Here is a 10,122-nt window from a genome sequence, read left to right as displayed (position 1 = left end):
ATTTTTAAGATTTTTACTGTGAGAAAACCTTTTCCCACATTGATCACACCAGTACGGCTTCTCTCCAGTGTGAACACGGCGGTGGCTTTCAAGGTTACCACTCAGAGCAAACCTTTTCCCACATTGATCACAGGTGTACGGCTTCTCTCCACTGTGAATGCGTTGATGTTTTTTTAGTTAACACTGTTGTGTGAAAACTGACCCACATTGATCACAGCTGTGTAGATTCTCTCCAGTGTGAACTCTCTGATGAATCTTTAAATATCCAGATGTTGTGAAGGATTTCTCACAGTGCTGACAGTGGTGACGTTTGGGTCCCTCTCCTCTCTGTTTCTATAGCAACAGACAAACAGAGAGAGTTAGTGAACAACCTTCTTTAAACCCTGGATTTTCTCTTACTCACAATTTTAACTATTCATTCAATAATTTATGACAAAATGAAGGAAAATATTGCTGACATGTTTTAATGAAAGCAAATGCACTCTTCATGTTCTGAAATATTCAAAATCTTTCAGGCAAACTTCAGTGAAACAACTGCAACGCTGTGATGAAACAAGAAAGTGTGGCAGATGATGGTGGACCACCTGAATGCGTAAGCAGTCTACAAATATAATACGAGCACTTTAAAAGTTAGCAGAAGATAATGTTACTCAGGAACTTACCATTAAGATAAAATAAAAAATCTTATCAACAATGCTAGAATATGATGCATAGCCTACATACCTACCTCTATCTCTGTCTCTCTTTTGGACTCTGAAATCTAGAAACTATAAAAATAATGAAATTAATCAACTAAATGTCCACTGTATACATGACTGTAATAGTGTATTCATCAGTTTAAAACTGATGTAATAATATATATAAAAACCATTGAAGTGTCCTCTCCCCTCACCCCAGGATGGCAGAAGTCTGCTCATTAGCGGAAGAGAGAGAGAGAGAGAGAGAGAGAGAGAGAGCGCGCATTTCTCCATGTTCTGTGTGTGTGTGTGATTGATCCGAGCGGGTTTGTAGGCGGGGGGGGGGGGGGGCGCTGTGATTATCACAGAACGCTGCGCGGCCAGTTGAGGAGTTTTATTCAATCCGAGCACGGACATTGACTCATATTTCTCGGATAATACTTGTACTCGGCAAAAGTGCTTTATCCGTACCGGATACTCGTTTCAGCCGGATACTCGGATCACCCCTACTAGATACGTTGTCCTAGGGAAAGGGGGGGCAATTCATTTTCCCAAGGGGCCACATGAGAAACAGGGGCTGTTGTGGAGGAAGTATCAAGGTAGTAAGTATTAAAAGCTAAATGTACAATGTATACGTCAATGTATATGTCACACGGAGGCCACTTGGAGAGATACCTGCTGCTGTACAAGTTGCTGATCTTTAGCTCATTAGATGGTCAGTTAGCTCCATCTAGTGGACAGATAGTAGAACTCCATCATCTGATGGGGGACTTCTCTCACACTGACTGGGTCCAAGAGTGTATGGCTGCAGCATGGATGCTGTCCCGCCTGGTGCCATCCCCGAGCTTCTACTTTTCAAAATAAAAGCTTGCATCTGGAATAAAATAAGCTTACGTCAACTGTCATGCTATGAATAAAATACTTACAAAATATATTTCTGTCTATAAAATAAAAGCAGATTATAGGCAAACTAAAAAAATTCCTTCTGCCATCCCACCTGGTGCCGTCCCCGAGATCTAGATTTCAAAATAAAAGCTTGCATCTGGAATAAAATATTTAACAATTAGGCTCTCTTACTTTTCAAAGTAAAAGCTCACATAAACTATCATGCTAATGAATAAAATACTTGAAATTTTTTTTTTTATTATTTAAAAATATATATCAGTCTAAAATAAATAGGCAAACCAAAAGATTCCTGAGGGGGGAATTCTCTCACACTAACTGGCTCTGGGAACAGGTTGGACTGGTTCTGACGTCTGTCTGACTCTGAAGTTATGAAGATGTCACGACGTCATTGGATCAAATGCACATTGTATGCAGCTTCTTCTTCTCTGGTTGCAAGGCGCAATTAAAAAGAAGTAGAAGAAGTGTAACGTGTGGGAGCGGTCGGACCCATGGATGTGTTAAGAGAATGGTCTGACCCCTGTGGCGGCGAGCTGAGACCTGAATGGTAGACATTAATATGGACAGGAATCAGCTGTTATCCCTCAAAAACATCCCTTCCCTTCTAGTCCAATGAAAACCACGTATCTCCAGATGTGTGTTGATGTTGAATGTTTGTGATAAACTGAAGTATGATGTCATAAGAGTGTCATATAAAAAAGAATAAATCTGTAAAATAAGAAGAAACTGTCAAAGTTCAACTCAGTTCAGTTTATTTAAGAAGAAGACAGATCAAATTAATAAAACAAATGATTATACATGGGTTAAAAATCCCAGAATTAGCCAAAAGCTTGCAAACTTCCCCCTGAGTAAATCAGCTGTTCTCATGGCACAGGGAGCATTTCACCAGTAGAAGGAAAAATAGATTCAATACAATTTAAGCAGATTTTAGACACTAACTTGATGCCATCAGTGAAAAAGCTGAAGTTAAAGAGAGGATGGCTTCTACAAATGGATAATGATCCTAAACACACCTCAAACTCCACAGTGGATTACATCAAGAAGATTAAACTGAAGGTTTTGCCATGGCCTTCACAATCTCCTGACCTTAACGTAATGTAAATCTATGGATAGACCTTAAAGGAGCAGTGCATGACAGACAGAAATCTCAAATAGCTGGAAGACTTTTGGAAGGAAAAATGGGCAAAGATACCTCCAACAATTAAAGACTCTTGGCTGCTACAAGAAGCGTTTCCAAGCTGTGATACTCACCAAAGGGGGGGGCGGGGGAAGAGTTCACGGTATAAACTCTGTAGGGTGCCCAAACTTTTGCAGACGTCCCTTTTTAGTTTTCAGTTATTTTGAAAGTGTAAATAATGTAAAAAAAATCTAATTTTTGTGACATATTATACAAATATCTAATCTGTCCGTCTGTGTTGTTTTTCAGACAACAGCAGTGACCAGTCTGTTAGCTCACAGGGCTCTAGGGTGCTAGTTGGTGTCTGTTAGGTCACAGGGCTCTAGGGTGCGGATGACATTTTCCCAGGTCGCACCGGTGCACCTAATTCAATTCAATTTTATTTATAGTATCAATTCATAACAAGAGTTATCTCGAGACACTTTAGAGATAGAGTGGGTCTAGACCACACTCCCGAATTTACAAGGACCCAACAGTTCTAGCAGTTTCTTCCAGAGCAGCAACAGTGCGAGAGTGGTGAGGAAAAACTTCCTTTTAGGCAGAAACCTGGGACAGACCCAGGCTCTTGTAAGGCGGTGTCTGACGGGCCGGTTGGGGTTAGAATGAAGAGTGGCAATAATAGTCATAAAAAAATAGTAGTTTGTAGTAGTTCTTTATAGTAGTTCATGGCATAGCAGGGCACTGTGGGCATTTCAAGGCACAGCAGGACGTGGCAGGGCAGAGCGTAGTGTCGTAATGTCCTCGCATCCACTGCTTCTCCACAAACTAAGCAAATTGATATGGTTTAATTTTGCCTTACATGACCCATTTCATCTGTAAAGCCGTGCCTGTTTGGATCCCTCAACTTACTCTCCGCGCAGCCCCCCTTATTATTTTGGCTTCTCTCGAGTGTGAATGCGTTGATGTTTTTTAAGGTAACTACTCCGAGAAAACATTTTCCCACATTGTTCACACCAGTGCGGCTTCTCTCCGGTGTGAACACGCTGGTGATCTTTAAAGGCACTATTGTGAGTAAAGATTTTCCCACATTGATCACACCGGTACGGTTTCTCTCCAGTGTGAACACGCTGGTGAGATTTAAGGGCACTACTCACAGAAAACGTTTTCCCACATTGTTCACACAAGTACGGCTTCTCTTTGGTGTGAATACGTTGGTGACATTTAAGACTACTGCTTTCAGAAAATGTTTTACCACATAGATCGCAGCCGTACGGCTTCTCTCCAGTGTGAATGCGTCTGTGAGATTTAAGGCTACTACTCACAGAAAACGTTTTCCCACAGTGTTCACACGAGTATGGCTTCTCTCCGGTGTGAACACGTTGGTGATATTTAATGCTCCAACTATTAGTATAGGTTTTCCCACATTGATCACACCGGTATGGTTTCTCTTCGGTGTGATTGCGTCAATGTATTATTAGGTTACTCTTCAGTGTGAAAGCTGCTCCACATTGATCACAGCTGTGTAGATTCTCTCCAGTGTGAACTCTCTGATGAATCTTTAAAGTATCAGATGTTGTGAAGGATTGTTTCTATAGCAACAGACAAACAGAGAGAGAGAGAGAGAGAGAGAGAGTTAGTGAACAACCTTCTTAAACCCTGGACTTGCTCTCACTCTTCATACAATAAATTATGATAAGATGAAGGAAAATATGTGCCGGTTGCAGACATGTTATTATGGAAGTTCAGCAATATTCTACATTTTTTCAGGAAAGTTTCCCAACTTTAATGATTGACAATTTAAAAACTAAATCCTTTGCACACTCAAAGGTCATTTGCAATAATATGGCCCAAATACGTAATCTCACTGCACACCATAAGTGCCGTGCCAGACAGATAGAAGTCAGGGAAGGTTGCTTGTCTGTCTTCTCTACTTCTGATAATCATGATTTTACTCTTTTTAGCATTGTATTTTATATCAAAATCAACACCATATTGTGTGGATACTCTCAGAAGCTGTTGGAGACCAGCACTATGCGGGCTGAAGATGACCAAATCATCTGCATCCATTAGGAGATTAATCAGTAAATCACCAACCCTACAGCCTGTACCACATGCATTTAAAATCAAAGACAACTCATTCATATACATATTAAAAAGAAAAGGAGACAGAATTCCTCCCTGGCGAACACCATTGGTCACTTGGAAGGGAACAGACATTACATCCCCCCCATCTTACTCTCATCGTCTGATGCTGCTATAGGCCTTAACTGCTGGGGGACTTCCCATGATCCACCCATGATAGAGGTTAGAGCGCCAACACAGAGACAGAAGACGGGGACGGAGGTTAGAGCGCCAACACAGAGACAGAGGACGGAGGTTAGAGCGCCGACACAGAGACAGAGGACGGGGACGGAGGTTAGAGCGCCGACACAGAGACAGAGGACGGGGCAAGGGTTAGAGCGCCAACACAGAGACAGAGGAAGGGGACGGAGGTTAGAGCGCCGACACAGAGACAGAGGACGGAGGTTTGAACACCAACACAGAGACAGAGACAGAGGACGGGGACGGAGGTTAGAGCGCCATCACAGAGACAGAGGACGGGGACGGAGGTTAGAGCGCCAACACAGAGACAGAGGACGGAGGTCAGAGCGCCGAGACAGAGGACGGAGGTTAGAGCGCCGAGACAGAGGACGGAGGTTAGAGCGCCGGCACAGAGACAGAGGACGGGGAAGGAGGTTAGATCGCCGACACAGACTATGTGTGTTGTATTAGACAGTGTGTTATACCATTAAAACTGAAATCGGCACATAAAGGCCCAAAACATTTAACAACATATGTCTGTGTCCTCTAACAGGAAATCATGTTTATATGCACTGGTTAATTCATTTGACGCTGAGACACACACACACACACACACACACACACACACACACACACACACACACACACACACACACACTGCAAATTCCAGGACAGTTTTTATGGGAAGTGTTTCTCCTTAAAGGAGAATTCCGGTCAATTTCAACAATTGTTTTATTTTTAAAGGTGTAGTTCTGTCGGTAGAGAGACAAATGAAACCACTGAGTTATCCTCTTGCTATCCTCCTCAAAGAAACCACAGACTATGGAGACCTTTAAAAAAGGACTAAAACATTTATTTTTAGCAGAACTTATGAGTTTTAACCTTGCATAATGATATTGTTGCACTATCCACATATATTTAGCAATAATCTCTCTTTCTCTCTCTCTTTGTGAAAGCATCTGTGTGCATTCATTAATATTGAGATTAGATTCCTGGTCTCTTCAGTCTAGAGTAACCTCTTTCCTTCACTCACCTCCTCCTTTCTTTTGCTCCCTCGCTCCTCTGAGTCTCCCGATGCCTCCCTGACACCTTTCCTTGTGCCCTCCGTCTCCTCGTGTCTCTGCAGGTACTCGGTGATAAGGTCCAGGTCCAGGTTGTCTTGTGGCTCCCATGTGTTCTCCTCACTGGAAAGGTGAGTGCAGACAGAAGAACATCTCCTCACACTTTGTTTTTTAGGAAATACATTCTCACTCTAGCTGCTGATTTGGATTATTCCTTTTATCTGTTGCCATGGTGTAAGGTTATTTGTATACGTATATGTGTATATATATATACACACACACAATAATTATTAATATTCTAGACTCATACTTACTCTGAGAACCCCTTCCATTTCAGCAGAAACTCTACTCTTCCCTCTACCACTCTGCGGTCCAAAACCTTCTCCACCACATGCTCCTCCTCTTCCTCCTTCACTGCGGCAGGCTGCTCTTCCTCTTCCTCCTTTACTACTGCAGGCTCTTCCTCCTCTTCCTCCTTTACTACTGCAGGATCCTCCTCCTCTTCCTCATTTACTGCTGCATGCTCTTCCTCCTCCCCCTCCTCTTCCTCCTTTACTACTGCAGACTCCTCCTCCTCTTCCTCCTTTACTACTGCAGGATCCTCCTCCTCTTCCTCATTTACTACTGCAGGCTGCTCCTCCTCTTCCTCCTTCACTGCTGCAAGCTCCTCCTCTTCCTCCTCCTTTCCTGCTCCGGTCGCCAGTTTGACGTCTGCCCCAAGGCGGGGGTTTCAAATCGAGTAACCGGGGTAACAATTGATTGTTCTTGATTGGGGTTCACTACTTAACTCTCATAGGAGAAACCCTGGAAAGCAGAATCACGGAGTCAGTGAGTGAGAGAACGAACCGCCGTCCTCGTCTCCAAATCTCTGTCTATTTATCACAGATTCTCCGAAACACAAAAGCATAAAACAGTCCTCAACAACAACATTCCCCTCGTGGAAACATGTTTCACTTCAATTTAAGAACCGTAACACCATTTTCTTTACTCCCCATTTTTCAGAGGGCAAAATCTTCCACACTCAAATTCCCAGAAATAGTCTCGTCCTTACCAAAATAAATATCAACCTTACTGTACCGTTTTAATAATAATATATATCTCTTCTTTCTACCTCCAAAACTCCTCCATTATACTAATGTCATCATGGAAATCATAAACCCTCTTTGGCTGTAAATAAATTTTCAAACGACTTCAGAGTCAAAACATGAACCATCATACACCTGGGGACAATAGTTCAACTTATAATACATTCCTTTACTAATACTCTGTAGAACTTTTAGGAGGAACTCCCCTTTAAGAGTTAAACAACATTTTAACATTAACAATCCTGTCAGGATACGTTAAAAACACGAAACAACTCATTAGGCAAGGCAAGGCAAGGCAGCTTTATTTGTATAGCACATTTCAGCAACAAGGCAATTCAAAGTGCTTTACACAAAATCAGTTAAACAGATAAAACACAAGTAAAAACAGTTAAAAATCACAAGCATTAAAAACCGGTAAAACACATGAATAGACAGTTAAAAACAAAGAGAAACATAAAACACAAGAATAAAATTTACAGTGCAGCATAAGAAATTTAAAGAAATGATTAGTCATTTAAAGAAAGGCAGCATCAAATAGAAAGGTCTTCAGCCTTGATTTAAAAGAACTGAGAGTAGCAGCGGATCTACAGGTTTCTGGGAGTTTATTCCAGATATGAGGAGCATAGAAACTGAAAGCTGAAAGCTGCTTCACCCTGTTTAGTTCTGACTCTGGGGACAGAAAGCAGACCTGTCCCAGATGACCTGAGAGGTCTGGGTGGTTCATAGTGTAGTAGCAGATCAGCAATATATTTTGGACCTAAACCGTTAAGTGATTTATAAACTAGCAAGAGTACTTTGAAATCAATTCTTTGAGACACAGGAAGCCAGTGTAAAGACTTCAGAACTGGAGTGATGTGATCCAGTCTCTTGGTCTTAGTGAGGACTCGAGCAGCAGCGTTCTGAATCAGCTGCAGCTGTCTGATTGATTTTTTAGGGAGACCTGTAAAGACCCCGTTACAGTAGTCAAGTCTACTGAAGATAAAGGCATGGACAAGTTTTTCCAAATCCTGTTGACACATAAGTCCTTTAACCCTTGATATGTTCTTTAGGTGATAGTAGGCTGACTTTGTAATTGTCTTAATGTGGCTGTTAAAGTTCAGGTCTGAGTCCATGACTACACCAAGATTTCTGGCTTTGTCTGTTGTTTTTAACATTGTTGTTTGAAGCTGAGCGCAGACTTTTAATCGTTCCTCTCTTGCTCCAAAAACAACCACCTCAGTTTTTCCTTCATTTAATTTCAGAAAGTTCTGGCACATCCAGCCGTTAATTTGTTCGATGCACTTAGTCAGTTTTTGTATTGGACTATAGTCCCCTGGCGATAAGGTTATGTAAATTTGTGTGTCGTCCGCATAACTATGGTAACTTATTTTGTTTTTCTCCATAATCTGAGCCAGTGGAAGCATGTAGATGTTAAACAGAAGAGGCCCCAGAATGGAGCCTTGCGGAACTCCGCACGTCATATTTGTACGCTCAGATGCATAATTACCTATAGACACAAAGTAATCCCTATTCTTTAGGTAGGATTCAAACCAGTTTAGTACTAAGCCAGAAAGGCCAACGCAGTTTTCCAATCGGTCTAGTAGTATGTCGTGGTCGACCGTGTCAAATGCAGCACTGAGATCAAGTAATACTAAGATTGAAATTTTGCCATTATCTGTGTTAAGGTGGATGTCATTAAAGACTTTGACAAGAGCCGTTTCAGTGCTGTGGTGTGGTCGGAAACCCGACTGAAAGGTATCAAAACTGTTGCTTAGTGACAAGAAATGGTTGAGTTGTTGAAAGACTACTTTTTCAATGATTTTACTTAAAAACGGAAGGTTTGATATTGGCCTATAGTTGCTCATTAGTGACTTGTCTAGGTTGTTCTTTTTTAAGAGTGGCTTGATTACTGCAGTTTTCAGGGCCTGTGGAAAGATACCTGAAAGAAGAGATGTGTTCACAATCTGTAGAAGATCATAAGTCAAACAATTGGAAACATTTTTGAAAAGTCCCGTTGGTAGAACATCAAGGCAACAGGTCGAGGTTTTCAGATGTTGAATAATGTCCTCCAGGTTTGTATGGTTGATCGTGTGAAATTCTGTCATATTGGAACTAGTTTTGCTTGAACACTGTGACAACACATATCCTGGACTTGATATGGAGGCACTGACTGTTTGTCTAATCTTTTGAATTTTGTCTTTGAAGAAGGAGGCAAAGTCATTGCAGGCCTTGGTAGATAAAAGTTCAGATGCTACTGGTACTGGAGGGTTTGTTAACCTATCAACAGTAGCAAACAAAGCACGGGAATTATTATTGTTTCTAGAGATAATATCAGAGAAAAAGGACCTTCTTGCATTCCTCAGTTCCAAATTATAAATGCGAAGTCTCTCTTTATAGGAGTTATAATGGACCAGGAGATTTGTTTTTCGCCACCTTCGTTCAGCTTTCCTACACTCTCTTTTTTCTGTTCTCACCAGTAGGACATTTCTCCATGGAGATCTTTTCTTACCAGATACAACTTTGACCTTAGTGGGAGCAATGGCATCAATAACATTTGTGATTTTACAGTTGAAATTATCTACAAGCTCACTGACTGATAGCCCAGAGAGGGCTGGTGTGGAGGAGAAAAGCTGTATAAATGTGTCACTGGTGTTTTCAGTGATATACCGTTTTCTGATTATCTTTGTTTGGACACTTTTGGGCACAGAGATAGTGCCGTTAAAGAAAACACAGGAATGATCTGAGAGAGCAACGTCAGTCACCACAACCTTGGAAATGTTCAGACCTTTGGAGACAATCAAGTCCAGAGTGTGCCCCTTATTGTGGGTGGGCTCCGTCACATGCTGAGTCAGTCCATAGTTCTCAAAAACACAACACAGCTCTTTTGTCCCCCTGTCCTGGGGGCTGTCAACATGAATGTTAAAATCACCCGCAATGATTACACAATCAAAGTTAATGCAGATAATAGACAGCAGTTCAGTGAAGTCATCAATGAAGGT

At 41.6% G+C, this 10,122-nt stretch overlaps 1 pseudogene; it reads right to left on the bottom strand.

Moving 5' to 3' along the window:
- Positions 1–10,122, bottom strand: part of LOC116681310 (zinc finger protein 235-like) — a 58,271-nt pseudogene continuing 48,149 nt past the window's right edge.

The sequence above is a fragment of the Etheostoma spectabile genome, unplaced genomic scaffold (genome assembly GCF_008692095.1).
Source record: "Etheostoma spectabile isolate EspeVRDwgs_2016 unplaced genomic scaffold, UIUC_Espe_1.0 scaffold00018611, whole genome shotgun sequence".
NCBI classification, from domain to species: domain Eukaryota; kingdom Metazoa; phylum Chordata; class Actinopteri; order Perciformes; family Percidae; genus Etheostoma; species Etheostoma spectabile.
Note: the sequence above shows the minus strand (reverse complement) of the source record. Positions and strands in the feature narration are given on the sequence as shown.